The following is a 13,856-nucleotide window of genomic DNA, read 5'->3' as shown; positions in this document are numbered from 1 at the left end:
TCATCTTGAGGTAGAAGACAATGGATGTCACTCACAAAGGGTTCAATAGTGGAGAATGTGGGCATCGATCCCACTACCTCTCACATGCAAAGCGAGCGCTCTACCATTTGAGCTAATCCCCCTGTGTAAGAATGGCTTCTGTGGCAAATCCTGGCAACCTGTTCAGCATGTATGTTGTTCTGTCCTAGACTGGATCACATTGCCTAGACAAATGAATGAAGTCTCTCATCACAGGCCCTCAGGGGACACTGGACAAGTAAGTGATTTACAGCTGGGGAATTAGCTCAAATGGTAGAGCGCTCGCTTAGCATGCGAGAAGTAGTGGGATCGATGCCCACATTCTCCAGGAAATTCGTTATATCTTGATTTTAGTCTGGTTGGGAAAGTCTTTTAATTCAGTTTGATAAAGTCCCCTTCTAAAACAAGATGGATTTCCTTGTTTTTATGCCATGGACTGATATTATACAGAAATGCTGTTCCATCCTTCCAGCATGGTTCACAGAGTTAAAGAGCCACCGCCAAGTAGGAAGGACATTTTTCTTGAGAGCACATGGGGGAGTATCACCGTTCTTAGACACTAACTAAATGCTCATATTTTCCCCAATAATATGTTTCTAATCTGTCATTTCAAGTTGGTAAGATATTCAGAGCACCTGGTTGATGGTCCTGGTCAGCGTTTTTGTCAGTACACGTGACGAGAATACAGCATTTGAGATAATGATCTGAAGCAGCAGAGTAAGCTGATTCAGTCAATTAGAGTAGAAATTTGTGTCTTGTAAACTTCACTGCGACGAGGATGGGATTCGAACCCACGCGTGCAGAGCACAATGGATTAGCAGTCCATCGCCTTGACCACTCGGCCACCTCGTCCTATTGGGAGGTAAATTTATCTCCTGAAATTCAAACTTTTCCTGTTCTTAAGAGACTTGTTACAATGGTGACAAGTGGCTGTGGACACAAGAAGAAGAAAACTATTGCTGAAAAAACAGGATTCTAACCCATGCGTGCAGACCACAGTTGGTGATCATTTCTTTACTGGAGAACAATTTAGGGGACTACAGGACTCTAACTTATGTTTTCTGGTATTGTACCTGCGTACATAGGCAACTGGCCTTGCTTGTGTTTCTTGAAGATGTAACACTGGTCGTTCAAGAGGCTTCTTTAGTTCTAAAAGAGTTGTGGGAGGTTTCAGGTTTTAAATCTCTCTAGGATCTTCACCTATACTCAGAGTTGGTGTGTAAAACTTGCAGGTCGTTTAACCCCCCACCAAATGGTATTGTGTGGAGCTCCTTGAATCAAGGTGTGTATAGCATTTCGCTATGGTGTGAGTCATTAGGGTTACAAGAAATGGCAAGATATGCAAAGGGCCAGAGAGTGGAAATACCTGTAGCCTCCCACTACTAAGTTAAAACTTAAAGAGGATCTGGAAAGAGAAGTGACAGGTTTTCAAGAAACCAAAGCAAGCCTATGCACAAAGGTTTGATACCGAAAAGTTTCATCTTGAGGTAGAAGACAATGGATGTCACTCACAAAGGGTTCAATAGTGGAGAATGTGGGCATCGATCCCACTACCTCTCACATGCAAAGCGAGCGCTCTACCATTTGAGCTAATCCCCCTGTGTAAGAATGGCTTCTGTGGCAAATCCTGGCAACCTGTTCAGCATGTATGTTGTTCTGTCCTAGACTGGATCACATTGCCTAGACAAATGAATGAAGTCTCTCATCACAGGCCCTCAGGGGACACTGGACAAGTAAGTGATTTACAGCTGGGGAATTAGCTCAAATGGTAGAGCGCTCGCTTAGCATGCGAGAAGTAGTGGGATCGATGCCCACATTCTCCAGGAAATTTGTTATATCTTGATTTTAGTCTGGTTGGGAAAGTCTTTTAATTCAGTTTGATAAAGTCCCCTTCTAAAACAAGATGGATTTCCTTGTTTTTATGCCATGGACTGATATTATACAGAAATGCTGTTCCATCCTTCCAGCATGGTTCACAGAGTTAAAGAGCCACCGCCAAGTAGGAAGGACATTTTATTTGAGAGCACATGGGGGAGTATCACCGTTCTTAGACACTAACTAAAAGCTCATATTTTCCCCAATAATATGTTTCTAATCTGTCATTTCAAGTTGGTAAGATATTCAGAGCACCTGGTTGATGGTCCTGGTCAGCGTTTTTGTCAGTACACGTGACGAGAATACAGCATTTGAGATAATGATCTGAAGCAGCAGAGTAAGCCGATTCAGTCAATTAGAGTAGAAATTTGTGTCTTGTAAACTTCACTGCGACGAGGATGGGATTCGAACCCACGCGTGCAGAGCACAATGGATTAGCAGTCCATCGCCTTGACCACTCGGCCACCTCGTCCTATTGGGAGGTAAATTTATCTCCTGAAATTCAAACTTTTCCTGTTCTTAAGAGACTTGTTACAATGGTGACAAGTGGCTGTGGACACAAGAAGAAGAAAACTATTGCTGAAAAAACAGGATTCTAACCCATGCGTGCAGACCACAGTTGGTGATCATTTCTTTACTGGAGAACAATTTAGGGGACTACAGGACTCTAACTTATGTTTTCTGGTATTGTACCTGCGTACATAGGCAACTGGCCTTGCTTGTGTTTCTTGAAGATGTAACACTGGTCGTTCAAGAGGCTTCTTTAGTTCTAAAAGAGTTGTGGGAGGTTTCAGGTTTTAAATCTCTCTAGGATCTTCACCTATACTCAGAGTTGGTGTGTAAAACTTGCAGGTCGTTTAACCCCCCACCAAATGGTATTGTGTGGAGCTCCTTGAATCAAGGTGTGTATAGCATTTCGCTATAGTGTGAGTCATTAGGGTTACAAGAAATGGCAAGATATGCAAAGGGCCAGAGAGTGGAAATACCTGTAGCCTCCCACTACTAAGTTAAAACTTAAAGAGGATCTGGAAAGAGAAGTGACAGGTTTTCAAGAAACCAAAGCAAGCCTATTCACAAAGGTTTGATACCGGAAAGTTTCATCTTGAGGTAGAAGACAATGGATGTCACTCACAAAGGGTTCAATAGTGGAGAATGTGGGCATCGATCCCACTACCTCTCACATGCAAAGCGAGCGCTCTACCATTTGAGCTAATCCCCCTGTGTAAGAAAGGCTTCTGTGGCAAATCCTGGCAACCTGTTCAGCATGTATGTTGTTCTGTCCTAGACTGGATCACATTGCCTAGACAAATGAATGAAGTCTCTCATCACAGGCCCTCAGGGGACACTGGACAAGTAAGTGATTTACAGCTGGGGAATTAGCTCAAATGGTAGAGCGCTCGCTTAGCATGCGAGAAGTAGTGGGATCGATGCCCACATTCTCCAGGAAATTCGTTATATCTTGATTTTAGTCTGGTTGGGAAAGTCTTTTAATTCAGTTTGATAAAGTCCCCTTCTAAAACAAGATGGATTTCCTTGTTTTTATGCCATGGACTGATATTATACAGAAATGCTGTTCCATCCTTCCAGCATGGTTCACAGAGTTAAAGAGCCACCGCCAAGTAGGAAGGACATTTTTCTTGAGAGCACATGGGGGAGTATCACCGTTCTTAGACACTAACTAAATGCTCATATTTTCCCCAATAATATGTTTCTAATCTGTCATTTCAAGTTGGTAAGATATTCAGAGCACCTGGTTGATGGTCCTGGTCAGCGTTTTTGTCAGTACACGTGACGAGAATACAGCATTTGAGATAATGATCTGAAGCAGCAGAGTAAGCTGATTCAGTCAATTAGAGTAGAAATTTGTGTCTTGTAAACTTCACTGCGACGAGGATGGGATTCGAACCCACGCGTGCAGAGCACAATGGATTAGCAGTCCATCGCCTTGACCACTCGGCCACCTCGTCCTATTGGGAGGTAAATTTATCTCCTGAAATTCAAACTTTTCCTGTTCTTAAGAGACTTGTTACAATGGTGACAAGTGGCTGTGGACACAAGAAGAAGAAAACTATTGCTGAAAAAACAGGATTCTAACCCATGCGTGCAGACCACAGTTGGTGATCATTTCTTTACTGGAGAACAATTTAGGGGACTACAGGACTCTAACTTATGTTTTCTGGTATTGTACCTGCGTACATAGGCAACTGGCCTTGCTTGTGTTTCTTGAAGATGTAACACTGGTCGTTCAAGAGGCTTCTTTAGTTCTAAAAGAGTTGTGGGAGGTTTCAGGTTTTAAATCTCTCTAGGATCTTCACCTATACTCAGAGTTGGTGTGTAAAACTTGCAGGTCGTTTAACCCCCCACCAAATGGTATTGTGTGGAGCTCCTTGAATCAAGGTGTGTATAGCATTTCGCTATGGTGTGAGTCATTAGGGTTACAAGAAATGGCAAGATATGCAAAGGGCCAGAGAGTGGAAATACCTGTAGCCTCCCACTACTAAGTTAAAACTTAAAGAGGATCTGGAAAGAGAAGTGACAGGTTTTCAAGAAACCAAAGCAAGCCTATGCACAAAGGTTTGATACCGAAAAGTTTCATCTTGAGGTAGAAGACAATGGATGTCACTCACAAAGGGTTCAATAGTGGAGAATGTGGGCATCGATCCCACTACCTCTCACATGCAAAGCGAGCGCTCTACCATTTGAGCTAATCCCCCTGTGTAAGAATGGCTTCTGTGGCAAATCCTGGCAACCTGTTCAGCATGTATGTTGTTCTGTCCTAGACTGGATCACATTGCCTAGACAAATGAATGAAGTCTCTCATCACAGGCCCTCAGGGGACACTGGACAAGTAAGTGATTTACAGCTGGGGAATTAGCTCAAATGGTAGAGCGCTCGCTTAGCATGCGAGAAGTAGTGGGATCGATGCCCACATTCTCCAGGAAATTTGTTATATCTTGATTTTAGTCTGGTTGGGAAAGTCTTTTAATTCAGTTTGATAAAGTCCCCTTCTAAAACAAGATGGATTTCCTTGTTTTTATGCCATGGACTGATATTATACAGAAATGCTGTTCCATCCTTCCAGCATGGTTCACAGAGTTAAAGAGCCACCGCCAAGTAGGAAGGACATTTTTCTTGAGAGCACATGGGGGAGTATCACCGTTCTTAGACACTAACTAAATGCTCATATTTTCCCCAATAATATGTTTCTAATCTGTCATTTCAAGTTGGTAAGATATTCAGAGCACCTGGTTGATGGTCCTGGTCAGCGTTTTTGTCAGTTCACGTGACGAGAATACAGCATTTGAGATAATGATCTGAAGCAGCAGAGTAAGCTGATTCAGTCAATTAGAGTAGAAATTTGTGTCTTGTAAACTTCACTGCGACGAGGATGGGATTCGAACCCACGCGTGCAGAGCACAATGGATTAGCAGTCCATCGCCTTGACCACTCGGCCACCTCGTCCTATTGGGAGGTAAATTTATCTCCTGAAATTCAAACTTTTCCTGTTCTTAAGAGACTTGTTACAATGGTGACAAGTGGCTGTGGACACAAGAAGAAGAAAACTATTGCTGAAAAAACAGGATTCTAACCCATGCGTGCAGACCACAGTTGGTGATCATTTCTTTACTGGAGAACAATTTAGGGGACTACAGGACTCTAACTTATGTTTTCTGGTATTGTACCTGCGTACATAGGCAACTGGCCTTGCTTGTGTTTCTTGAAGATGTAACACTGGTCGTTCAAGAGGCTTCTTTAGTTCTAAAAGAGTTGTGGGAGGTTTCAGGTTTTAAATCTCTCTAGGATCTTCACCTATACTCAGAGTTGGTGTGTAAAACTTGCAGGTCGTTTAACCCCCCACCAAATGGTATTGTGTGGAGCTCCTTGAATCAAGGTGTGTATAGCATTTCGCTATGGTGTGAGTCATTAGGGTTACAAGAAATGGCAAGATATGCAAAGGGCCAGAGAGTGGAAATACCTGTAGCCTCCCACTACTAAGTTAAAACTTAAAGAGGATCTGGAAAGAGAAGTGACAGGTTTTCAAGAAACCAAAGCAAGCCTATGCACAAAGGTTTGATACCGAAAAGTTTCATCTTGAGGTAGAAGACAATGGATGTCACTCACAAAGGGTTCAATAGTGGAGAATGTGGGCATCGATCCCACTACCTCTCACATGCAAAGCGAGCGCTCTACCATTTGAGCTAATCCCCCTGTGTAAGAATGGCTTCTGTGGCAAATCCTGGCAACCTGTTCAGCATGTATGTTGTTCTGTCCTAGACTGGATCACATTGCCTAGACAAATGAATGAAGTCTCTCATCACAGGCCCTCAGGGGACACTGGACAAGTAAGTGATTTACAGCTGGGGAATTAGCTCAAATGGTAGAGCGCTCGCTTAGCATGCGAGAAGTAGTGGGATCGATGCCCACATTCTCCAGGAAATTTGTTATATCTTGATTTTAGTCTGGTTGGGAAAGTCTTTTAATTCAGTTTGATAAAGTCCCCTTCTAAAACAAGATGGATTTCCTTGTTTTTATGCCATGGACTGATATTATACAGAAATGCTGTTCCATCCTTCCAGCATGGTTCACAGAGTTAAAGAGCCACCGCCAAGTAGGAAGGACATTTTTCTTGAGAGCACATGGGGGAGTATCACCGTTCTTAGACACTAACTAAATGCTCATATTTTCCCCAATAATATGTTTCTAATCTGTCATTTCAAGTTGGTAAGATATTCAGAGCACCTGGTTGATGGTCCTGGTCAGCGTTTTTGTCAGTACACGTGACGAGAATACAGCATTTGAGATAATGATCTGAAGCAGCAGAGTAAGCTGATTCAGTCAATTAGAGTAGAAATTTGTGTCTTGTAAACTTCACTGCGACGAGGATGGGATTCGAACCCACGCGTGCAGAGCACAATGGATTAGCAGTCCATCGCCTTGACCACTCGGCCACCTCGTCCTATTGGGAGGTAAATTTATCTCCTGAAATTCAAACTTTTCCTGTTCTTAAGAGACTTGTTACAATGGTGACAAGTGGCTGTGGACACAAGAAGAAGAAAACTATTGCTGAAAAAACAGGATTCTAACCCATGCGTGCAGACCACAGTTGGTGATCATTTCTTTACTGGAGAACAATTTAGGGGACTACAGGACTCTAACTTATGTTTTCTGGTATTGTACCTGCGTACATAGGCAACTGGCCTTGCTTGTGTTTCTTGAAGATGTAACACTGGTCGTTCAAGAGGCTTCTTTAGTTCTAAAAGAGTTGTGGGAGGTTTCAGGTTTTAAATCTCTCTAGGATCTTCACCTATACTCAGAGTTGGTGTGTAAAACTTGCAGGTCGTTTAACCCCCCACCAAATGGTATTGTGTGGAGCTCCTTGAATCAAGGTGTGTATAGCATTTCGCTATGGTGTGAGTCATTAGGGTTACAAGAAATGGCAAGATATGCAAAGGGCCAGAGAGTGGAAATACCTGTAGCCTCCCACTACTAAGTTAAAACTTAAAGAGGATCTGGAAAGAGAAGTGACAGGTTTTCAAGAAACCCAAGCAAGCCTATGCACAAAGGTTTGATACCGAAAAGTTTCATCTTGAGGTAGAAGACAATGGATGTCACTCACAAAGGGTTCAATAGTGGAGAATGTGGGCATCGATCCCACTACCTCTCACATGCAAAGCGAGCGCTCTACCATTTGAGCTAATCCCCCTGTGTAAGAATGGCTTCTGTGGCAAATCCTGGCAACCTGTTCAGCATGTATGTTGTTCTGTCCTAGACTGGATCACATTGCCTAGACAAATGAATGAAGTCTCTCATCACAGGCCCTCAGGGGACACTGGACAAGTAAGTGATTTACAGCTGGGGAATTAGCTCAAATGGTAGAGCGCTCGCTTAGCATGCGAGAAGTAGTGGGATCGATGCCCACATTCTCCAGGAAATTTGTTATATCTTGATTTTAGTCTGGTTGGGAAAGTCTTTTAATTCAGTTTGATAAAGTCCCCTTCTAAAACAAGATGGATTTCCTTGTTTTTATGCCATGGACTGATATTATACAGAAATGCTGTTCCATCCTTCCAGCATGGTTCACAGAGTTAAAGAGCCACCGCCAAGTAGGAAGGACATTTTTCTTGAGAGCACATGGGGGAGTATCACCGTTCTTAGACACTAACTAAATGCTCATATTTTCCCCAATAATATGTTTCTAATCTGTCATTTCAAGTTGGTAAGATATTCAGAGCACCTGGTTGATGGTCCTGGTCAGCGTTTTTGTCAGTACACGTGACGAGAATACAGCATTTGAGATAATGATCTGAAGCAGCAGAGTAAGCTGATTCAGTCAATTAGAGTAGAAATTTGTGTCTTGTAAACTTCACTGCGACGAGGATGGGATTCGAACCCACGCGTGCAGAGCACAATGGATTAGCAGTCCATCGCCTTGACCACTCGGCCACCTCGTCCTATTGGGAGGTAAATTTATCTCCTGAAATTCAAACTTTTCCTGTTCTTAAGAGACTTGTTACAATGGTGACAAGTGGCTGTGGACACAAGAAGAAGAAAACTATTGCTGAAAAAACAGGATTCTAACCCATGCGTGCAGACCACAGTTGGTGATCATTTCTTTACTGGAGAACAATTTAGGGGACTACAGGACTCTAACTTATGTTTTCTGGTATTGTACCTGCGTACATAGGCAACTGGCCTTGCTTGTGTTTCTTGAAGATGTAACACTGGTCGTTCAAGAGGCTTCTTTAGTTCTAAAAGAGTTGTGGGAGGTTTCAGGTTTTAAATCTCTCTAGGATCTTCACCTATACTCAGAGTTGGTGTGTAAAACTTGCAGGTCGTTTAACCCCCCACCAAATGGTATTGTGTGGAGCTCCTTGAATCAAGGTGTGTATAGCATTTCGCTATGGTGTGAGTCATTAGGGTTACAAGAAATGGCAAGATATGCAAAGGGCCAGAGAGTGGAAATACCTGTAGCCTCCCACTACTAAGTTAAAACTTAAAGAGGATCTGGAAAGAGAAGTGACAGGTTTTCAAGAAACCAAAGCAAGCCTATGCACAAAGGTTTGATACCGAAAAGTTTCATCTTGAGGTAGAAGACAATGGATGTCACTCACAAAGGGTTCAATAGTGGAGAATGTGGGCATCGATCCCACTACCTCTCACATGCAAAGCGAGCGCTCTACCATTTGAGCTAATCCCCCTGTGTAAGAATGGCTTCTGTGGCAAATCCTGGCAACCTGTTCAGCATGTATGTTGTTCTGTCCTAGACTGGATCACATTGCCTAGACAAATGAATGAAGTCTCTCATCACAGGCCCTCAGGGGACACTGGACAAGTAAGTGATTTACAGCTGGGGAATTAGCTCAAATGGTAGAGCGCTCGCTTAGCATGCGAGAAGTAGTGGGATCGATGCCCACATTCTCCAGGAAATTTGTTATATCTTGATTTTAGTCTGGTTGGGAAAGTCTTTTAATTCAGTTTGATAAAGTCCCCTTCTAAAACAAGATGGATTTCCTTGTTTTTATGCCATGGACTGATATTATACAGAAATGCTGTTCCATCCTTCCAGCATGGTTCACAGAGTTAAAGAGCCACCGCCAAGTAGGAAGGACATTTTATTTGAGAGCACATGGGGGAGTATCACCGTTCTTAGACACTAACTAAAAGCTCATATTTTCCCCAATAATATGTTTCTAATCTGTCATTTCAAGTTGGTAAGATATTCAGAGCACCTGGTTGATGGTCCTGGTCAGCGTTTTTGTCAGTACACGTGACGAGAATACAGCATTTGAGATAATGATCTGAAGCAGCAGAGTAAGCCGATTCAGTCAATTAGAGTAGAAATTTGTGTCTTGTAAACTTCACTGCGACGAGGATGGGATTCGAACCCACGCGTGCAGAGCACAATGGATTAGCAGTCCATCGCCTTGACCACTCGGCCACCTCGTCCTATTGGGAGGTAAATTTATCTCCTGAAATTCAAACTTTTCCTGTTCTTAAGAGACTTGTTACAATGGTGACAAGTGGCTGTGGACACAAGAAGAAGAAAACTATTGCTGAAAAAACAGGATTCTAACCCATGCGTGCAGACCACAGTTGGTGATCATTTCTTTACTGGAGAACAATTTAGGGGACTACAGGACTCTAACTTATGTTTTCTGGTATTGTACCTGCGTACATAGGCAACTGGCCTTGCTTGTGTTTCTTGAAGATGTAACACTGGTCGTTCAAGAGGCTTCTTTAGTTCTAAAAGAGTTGTGGGAGGTTTCAGGTTTTAAATCTCTCTAGGATCTTCACCTATACTCAGAGTTGGTGTGTAAAACTTGCAGGTCGTTTAACCCCCCACCAAATGGTATTGTGTGGAGCTCCTTGAATCAAGGTGTGTATAGCATTTCGCTATAGTGTGAGTCATTAGGGTTACAAGAAATGGCAAGATATGCAAAGGGCCAGAGAGTGGAAATACCTGTAGCCTCCCACTACTAAGTTAAAACTTAAAGAGGATCTGGAAAGAGAAGTGACAGGTTTTCAAGAAACCAAAGCAAGCCTATTCACAAAGGTTTGATACCGGAAAGTTTCATCTTGAGGTAGAAGACAATGGATGTCACTCACAAAGGGTTCAATAGTGGAGAATGTGGGCATCGATCCCACTACCTCTCACATGCAAAGCGAGCGCTCTACCATTTGAGCTAATCCCCCTGTGTAAGAAAGGCTTCTGTGGCAAATCCTGGCAACCTGTTCAGCATGTATGTTGTTCTGTCCTAGACTGGATCACATTGCCTAGACAAATGAATGAAGTCTCTCATCACAGGCCCTCAGGGGACACTGGACAAGTAAGTGATTTACAGCTGGGGAATTAGCTCAAATGGTAGAGCGCTCGCTTAGCATGCGAGAAGTAGTGGGATCGATGCCCACATTCTCCAGGAAATTTGTTATATCTTGATTTTAGTCTGGTTGGGAAAGTCTTTTAATTCAGTTTGATAAAGTCCCCTTCTAAAACAAGATGGATTTCCTTGTTTTTATGCCATGGACTGATATTATACAGAAATGCTGTTCCATCCTTCCAGCATGGTTCACAGAGTTAAAGAGCCACCGCCAAGTAGGAAGGACATTTTTCTTGAGAGCACATGGGGGAGTATCACCGTTCTTAGACACTAACTAAATGCTCATATTTTCCCCAATAATATGTTTCTAATCTGTCATTTCAAGTTGGTAAGATATTCAGAGCACCTGGTTGATGGTCCTGGTCAGCGTTTTTGTCAGTACACGTGACGAGAATACAGCATTTGAGATAATGATCTGAAGCAGCAGAGTAAGCTGATTCAGTCAATTAGAGTAGAAATTTGTGTCTTGTAAACTTCACTGCGACGAGGATGGGATTCGAACCCACGCGTGCAGAGCACAATGGATTAGCAGTCCATCGCCTTGACCACTCGGCCACCTCGTCCTATTGGGAGGTAAATTTATCTCCTGAAATTCAAACTTTTCCTGTTCTTAAGAGACTTGTTACAATGGTGACAAGTGGCTGTGGACACAAGAAGAAGAAAACTATTGCTGAAAAAACAGGATTCTAACCCATGCGTGCAGACCACAGTTGGTGATCATTTCTTTACTGGAGAACAATTTAGGGGACTACAGGACTCTAACTTATGTTTTCTGGTATTGTACCTGCGTACATAGGCAACTGGCCTTGCTTGTGTTTCTTGAAGATGTAACACTGGTCGTTCAAGAGGCTTCTTTAGTTCTAAAAGAGTTGTGGGAGGTTTCAGGTTTTAAATCTCTCTAGGATCTTCACCTATACTCAGAGTTGGTGTGTAAAACTTGCAGGTCGTTTAACCCCCCACCAAATGGTATTGTGTGGAGCTCCTTGAATCAAGGTGTGTATAGCATTTCGCTATGGTGTGAGTCATTAGGGTTACAAGAAATGGCAAGATATGCAAAGGGCCAGAGAGTGGAAATACCTGTAGCCTCCCACTACTAAGTTAAAACTTAAAGAGGATCTGGAAAGAGAAGTGACAGGTTTTCAAGAAACCAAAGCAAGCCTATGCACAAAGGTTTGATACCGAAAAGTTTCATCTTGAGGTAGAAGACAATGGATGTCACTCACAAAGGGTTCAATAGTGGAGAATGTGGGCATCGATCCCACTACCTCTCACATGCAAAGCGAGCGCTCTACCATTTGAGCTAATCCCCCTGTGTAAGAATGGCTTCTGTGGCAAATCCTGGCAACCTGTTCAGCATGTATGTTGTTCTGTCCTAGACTGGATCACATTGCCTAGACAAATGAATGAAGTCTCTCATCACAGGCCCTCAGGGGACACTGGACAAGTAAGTGATTTACAGCTGGGGAATTAGCTCAAATGGTAGAGCGCTCGCTTAGCATGCGAGAAGTAGTGGGATCGATGCCCACATTCTCCAGGAAATTTGTTATATCTTGATTTTAGTCTGGTTGGGAAAGTCTTTTAATTCAGTTTGATAAAGTCCCCTTCTAAAACAAGATGGATTTCCTTGTTTTTATGCCATGGACTGATATTATACAGAAATGCTGTTCCATCCTTCCAGCATGGTTCACAGAGTTAAAGAGCCACCGCCAAGTAGGAAGGACATTTTTCTTGAGAGCACATGGGGGAGTATCACCGTTCTTAGACACTAACTAAATGCTCATATTTTCCCCAATAATATGTTTCTAATCTGTCATTTCAAGTTGGTAAGATATTCAGAGCACCTGGTTGATGGTCCTGGTCAGCGTTTTTGTCAGTACACGTGACGAGAATACAGCATTTGAGATAATGATCTGAAGCAGCAGAGTAAGCTGATTCAGTCAATTAGAGTAGAAATTTGTGTCTTGTAAACTTCACTGCGACGAGGATGGGATTCGAACCCACGCGTGCAGAGCACAATGGATTAGCAGTCCATCGCCTTGACCACTCGGCCACCTCGTCCTATTGGGAGGTAAATTTATCTCCTGAAATTCAAACTTTTCCTGTTCTTAAGAGACTTGTTACAATGGTGACAAGTGGCTGTGGACACAAGAAGAAGAAAACTATTGCTGAAAAAACAGGATTCTAACCCATGCGTGCAGACCACAGTTGGTGATCATTTCTTTACTGGAGAACAATTTAGGGGACTACAGGACTCTAACTTATGTTTTCTGGTATTGTACCTGCGTACATAGGCAACTGGCCTTGCTTGTGTTTCTTGAAGATGTAACACTGGTCGTTCAAGAGGCTTCTTTAGTTCTAAAAGAGTTGTGGGAGGTTTCAGGTTTTAAATCTCTCTAGGATCTTCACCTATACTCAGAGTTGGTGTGTAAAACTTGCAGGTCGTTTAACCCCCCACCAAATGGTATTGTGTGGAGCTCCTTGAATCAAGGTGTGTATAGCATTTCGCTATGGTGTGAGTCATTAGGGTTACAAGAAATGGCAAGATATGCAAAGGGCCAGAGAGTGGAAATACCTGTAGCCTCCCACTACTAAGTTAAAACTTAAAGAGGATCTGGAAAGAGAAGTGACAGGTTTTCAAGAAACCAAAGCAAGCCTATGCACAAAGGTTTGATACCGAAAAGTTTCATCTTGAGGTAGAAGACAATGGATGTCACTCACAAAGGGTTCAATAGTGGAGAATGTGGGCATCGATCCCACTACCTCTCACATGCAAAGCGAGCGCTCTACCATTTGAGCTAATCCCCCTGTGTAAGAATGGCTTCTGTGGCAAATCCTGGCAACCTGTTCAGCATGTATGTTGTTCTGTCCTAGACTGGATCACATTGCCTAGACAAATGAATGAAGTCTCTCATCACAGGCCCTCAGGGGACACTGGACAAGTAAGTGATTTACAGCTGGGGAATTAGCTCAAATGGTAGAGCGCTCGCTTAGCATGCGAGAAGTAGTGGGATCGATGCCCACATTCTCCAGGAAATTTGTTATATCTTGATTTTAGTCTGGTTGGGAAAGTCTTTTAATTCAGTT

At 42.9% G+C, this 13,856-nt stretch overlaps 9 non-coding genes across 9 annotated transcripts; all 9 read right to left on the bottom strand.

The window, feature by feature from the left end:
* Nucleotides 1-788: 788 nt before the first annotated feature.
* Nucleotides 789-870, bottom strand: trnas-gcu (transfer RNA serine (anticodon GCU)). Its single transcript has one exon. It is a non-coding gene; the product is annotated as a tRNA-Ser (tRNA).
* Nucleotides 871-2,283: 1,413 nt separating this feature from the next.
* trnas-gcu (transfer RNA serine (anticodon GCU)) lies at nt 2,284-2,365 on the bottom strand. The gene has a single exon. It is a non-coding gene; the product is annotated as a tRNA-Ser (tRNA).
* A 1,413-nt stretch (nt 2,366-3,778) lies between these two features.
* trnas-gcu (transfer RNA serine (anticodon GCU)) lies at nt 3,779-3,860 on the bottom strand. Its single transcript has one exon. It is a non-coding gene; the product is annotated as a tRNA-Ser (tRNA).
* A 1,413-nt stretch (nt 3,861-5,273) lies between these two features.
* Nucleotides 5,274-5,355, bottom strand: trnas-gcu (transfer RNA serine (anticodon GCU)). The gene has a single exon. It is a non-coding gene; the product is annotated as a tRNA-Ser (tRNA).
* A 1,413-nt stretch (nt 5,356-6,768) lies between these two features.
* trnas-gcu (transfer RNA serine (anticodon GCU)) lies at nt 6,769-6,850 on the bottom strand. The gene has a single exon. It is a non-coding gene; the product is annotated as a tRNA-Ser (tRNA).
* Nucleotides 6,851-8,263: 1,413 nt separating this feature from the next.
* On the bottom strand, nt 8,264-8,345 carry trnas-gcu (transfer RNA serine (anticodon GCU)). Its single transcript has one exon. It is a non-coding gene; the product is annotated as a tRNA-Ser (tRNA).
* A 1,413-nt stretch (nt 8,346-9,758) lies between these two features.
* On the bottom strand, nt 9,759-9,840 carry trnas-gcu (transfer RNA serine (anticodon GCU)). Its single transcript has one exon. It is a non-coding gene; the product is annotated as a tRNA-Ser (tRNA).
* A 1,413-nt stretch (nt 9,841-11,253) lies between these two features.
* trnas-gcu (transfer RNA serine (anticodon GCU)) lies at nt 11,254-11,335 on the bottom strand. The gene has a single exon. It is a non-coding gene; the product is annotated as a tRNA-Ser (tRNA).
* A 1,413-nt stretch (nt 11,336-12,748) lies between these two features.
* Nucleotides 12,749-12,830, bottom strand: trnas-gcu (transfer RNA serine (anticodon GCU)). Its single transcript has one exon. It is a non-coding gene; the product is annotated as a tRNA-Ser (tRNA).
* Nucleotides 12,831-13,856: the final 1,026 nt, after the last annotated feature.

This window comes from Pleuronectes platessa, chromosome 16, assembly GCF_947347685.1.
Source record: "Pleuronectes platessa chromosome 16, fPlePla1.1, whole genome shotgun sequence".
Lineage (NCBI taxonomy): Eukaryota > Metazoa > Chordata > Actinopteri > Pleuronectiformes > Pleuronectidae > Pleuronectes > Pleuronectes platessa.
This window is presented reverse-complemented; position numbering and strand designations above follow the sequence as displayed.